A 4,412-nucleotide genomic window follows, 5' to 3' on the forward strand; every position below is an offset into this window, starting at 1 on the left:
TCCCTTCGTGCCGACACGAGGGGGGCTGCTAGCTCTACTTCACACTTTGCTAGGTGAACCTCGGTTGGGGGGCATGCATTCATAGCTTAGGATTCTCTTCGTGCCGACACGAGGGAGGGGGGCTGCTAGCTACTTTGCACTTTGCTAGGTGAACCTCGGTTGAGGGGGAGGGGGCATGCATTCATAGCTTAGGATTCCCTTCGTGCCGACACGAGGGGTGGGGGTGGGGGCAAGCAATACTGTGCGCTTTGCAAGAGAGGTGCCACATCGAAGTTGCATTTGGTATTTGAAAATCAAACCACCCTTTTGATACATAAATTTGGTCCACATGCAAGTGTGCTCGTGTTCTCACCCTCTCCGCATCATTTTTCGCCAAATTTATGAACATTAGACAAAAGTTGGATGACGCAACAGACACGGTTCACTCAAACTAACCGTGTGCCACGCCGGTGCACCTGTCACGCACACATCCGCACAGTACATTGGGCTCCACGAGGCTCCCCCTCTCAAAAATATCTACCCGCCTCGAGGGTTTTTCTGTTTCATAACACACAGTTGTTATCTCTGGACCATGTGCGATGTTTCTTGTTCCCAATCCCGCCTGCATCAAAAATATCTGCCCGCCTCGAGGGTTTTTCTTTTTAATAACACACGGTTGTTATCTCCGGACCGTGTGCAATGCACTATCATCAAAATTTTCAATAGCCCGGCATTTCACTCCCGCGTTTGACTCCCGCGTAGTAAAATTTTCAGTACCCGCGTCATTTCCTCAAACACCCCGCGCCCCCTCCACACACACACACACACACACCAAAACCTCCTCGGGTGTGCACGCATACACACACACACACCCTCCCTTGCTCGAAACCCTAGCAAAGTCCCCGCCGCCGCCATCGCAAGGCCTCCATTGTCAACATCTGTCGGTTTGCCCGTGCAGCTTACCCACCGATCTCCATACCCAGGCCGCCCTGAGTTTTTAGATGACGCCTGCCAAACGCCCCCTTTCCCACAGATCCCCATCCCCATCCCCCACTCCAGAGCGTCGCAGCCTAAGCCCGGCTATGCTTTCCGTGGAGCTCGAGGAGCGACTGGCCCAAAAGAGGTGTATAGCGGTCTCTTCGCCCGACGTCGCCGAGGAAGCTGATGACCATTACTATCGGCAGGCACTCAAGCAGCGGGCTAGAGTATGCGGGCATGTCTCGTCCGCCGGCTACGACATCGAGGTCATCGATAGTGATGCCCTGAGGCGGGCTGTGTCACAGGTTAAGTGGCTCACCCCCAACCCCTCGGGTTCAACCGCCATCGATCTCATCCATGGCCCCGCCGCTGATCTCCTCTGGCTCGCTGTCAACAATTTGCCATTCTACATCGCCATCGAGCCCCTTTTATCATTTTTGAAGGACACGTTCTGCGACGCTGGCTTGGGATCCACAGCTTCCAAGTTAGACCTCATCGACGGCGACCACGAGGAGGGCACCCTCTCCGGCTCTTCCAAGGGGAAAGAGTCCATCTGCTCTTCCAAGGGGAAAGCACCCGTCTGCGACATCAGGGAGGGCACCCTACAGCCGTGCTCTTCCAAGGGGAAGGAGCCCATCTGCGACAACATGGAGCGCATCCAGGGTCCGTGCTCTTCCCACGGGAACGAGCCCATCTGTGACAAGTGAGGAAACCCATGATTTGTTTATTTCAGTTGTTCACAATGTGATGCTCTATATGTGCAATTATTTACTGTGCATTACATTTCATCAATCCAGTTTTAAACATACCAATAGGAATGCATATATTTGCTTGCTGTTAAGCCTGTTATAGCTAGCCTATGCCTCTTTTAAAGTTTTTTGATTGTTCGGTTGTTTATAGTTAGCATATGTTCAGTTTCAAATGCTATCTTTGGTTGTTCGTAGTATGCCTTGTTTATTCCAGTTATTCACAACGTGATGTTCTATATGTGCAAGTATGAACTGTGCAGTTCAATTTCATCAGTACCAATTTCAACAATACCACTATGAATGACTACATTTGGTTGCTGCATCTTGTAGTTAACACGCCTTTCCATTTTTATTTAACCATAACCAGTGTACTTAGACCGGCACAATACCAGTTTGAATGACCATGTTTGCTTGTTGTTAAATGTTAGGCCTGTTGCAGTTAGCACACCTTTCCACTTGTTTTGTTTTACTAGCGTGCTTAAACCTGCACACTGAAGCTATCTTTTGGAGATTATTTTGTCTGCCATGTGTAATTTTGGTAGATGTTTAGCCTGTTGTGCTTAACATGCTTCTTCATGTACCTACACAGGACAAGTTTGGGAACGACTGCTATTTTCCATCGAGGTTAGTTTCATCCCATGGCTTATATCTTCTCACTGTTCAGGATATCGGTAGCTGGTACCATATAGGCCGGCGGCTGATAAGGGACTAATCGGTGAATCGGACTTTTAACTGAATATATCTGCAACCCATTTTTCCTTAGGTTAACTAGGTCCATATGTAATATATCTGAGGCTACATAGCAACATGCACTGTACTTAATGTCTAAATATGCAATCCTAGGCTACATAGCAACAAGGAAGAGTGTTACATTAATGTTCTAATGATGTCTAGATAAACGTAGAAGAGCAGCAGCAACAACAGCAACAACACAGCCCTGTTTGGATACTCAACTTAGCTAGAGGTTAGAGTTAGTTTCTAGCTCATTACTAACCCTGAACTAACTCCATCCAAAGAGTTGTTTGGATGGCAGGGTTAGATTGATAATAAATGCACTAGGAGAACTAGCTCCAATTAGCACCTCTTGGGTTGGATACTAGTTTTTTTGGGTGGGTTATAGATGCAACTAGCTCAAACTAGCCCTCATGCTTAGATATACTTTAGAGCTATTTGAGCCCGAACTAGCTCAAACTAACTGTAACCCATGGATACAGCAGCAGATAATTTGTAAGAATGAACTAAACTCCTTCCGGCCCATAATATAAGATGTTAATCCATCTAATATGTGAGTATATTGGATGTTATAAGATACTCCCTCCGTTCCTAAATATTTGTCTTTTTAGAGATTTCAAATGGACTACCACATACGGATGTATATAGACATATTATAAAAGAGTGTTGTACTACATCATTGTGCAATTGCTGTTTAGCTTCTAATATTAACTTGCTGCTTTTAGGTATATATGTCATTGGTAAAGATCCGTGTTTCGACCCTTTCTGCGTATGGGGCAATGAGATATCGATGAACCAACATCAAGTGAGGAAGTTGATAAAGATTGTTAGTAAAATGGGTCCAAAGATGGCAATTAAACTATTTGTTTACACTTTATCCAAGACAACAGCGAACTGCGGGATGGTAAGTAAGAACTCTGCAGCCTTCTTTTTACTTCCCATATTGAGTTGTGTTAGATGACAATGTCTGAAATCTTATTCCTTTGCAGTGGTTGCCAAAGCAGATTACTCAAGATTACCTGTCAAACTACATGATTGGTGGGCATGCAAAGGTTAAAGTATTTCTATCAGAACACGATGATTATCTAGATGTTTTCATGAAGACCGTGAAGGATGGGCGGTCGACCATCACAAGGGGTTGGACTAGAGTCGTGCGTGCCTTCTGCATGGAGGAGGGCACAATATGGGCAATCCGGTTCACCTTGTTCAGCAACCAGAATATATTTCGCCTCTTTCTTTACCGTCTTCAATAGTACAAGTATACAACTGTGGTTCATCATTCTTTATTTGGTTCTTATGTAATTCTTGAACATATGTACCTATGAATCGAATAATGCATTGGTTGTTTGAACCTAATGGATATGAATAAAGCTGTAGCATACATTCAAGTTCAAATCCAAATCTGGTACAATTTGGAAAAGCAACAATTAAATTACGGTGAAATTATGCTCTCTAGGTTTTAACGGCACACACGGTTAGTAAAACACAAACGTTTGCGATATGCACCATAATCCGAGACGGTTCACAGAAAGGAAACGTGTGCAAGCATGCACATAGTTGCCGTTTGCAAAGCGTGTGCGATGTCAGACAATATCACAAACGGTGCGGGCAAACTAAACATTTGTGTTAGTTGCCTTATCGTACACGATTCGCAACCATGAACTGTTTCTGATGAAGTATGCATCATAAACGTTGCACCACAGAATAGCGTGTGCGATAGCCGTCGTGTACGATGATGTTACGACGGTCCGACGTTTCGTAATCCTGTCCGACACTCGTACGATGATTAGCTAATCTTCTTAACGGTGAACCGTTTGTGATGGGCCGCGCATCGTAAATGTAGCACCACAGAATACCGATTGCGATGGCAATGCGAGCAGACACGAGTAGGAGTACTGTAGGGGCCCTATCCCCGACGGTTTCTGGGTCGTGTGGGAAGGACCCCCCTATCGCCCACACTCACTTGGCGACGGT

Source organism: Aegilops tauschii, chromosome 3 (assembly GCF_002575655.3).
Source record: "Aegilops tauschii subsp. strangulata cultivar AL8/78 chromosome 3, Aet v6.0, whole genome shotgun sequence".
NCBI classification, from domain to species: Eukaryota; Viridiplantae; Streptophyta; class Magnoliopsida; order Poales; family Poaceae; genus Aegilops; species Aegilops tauschii.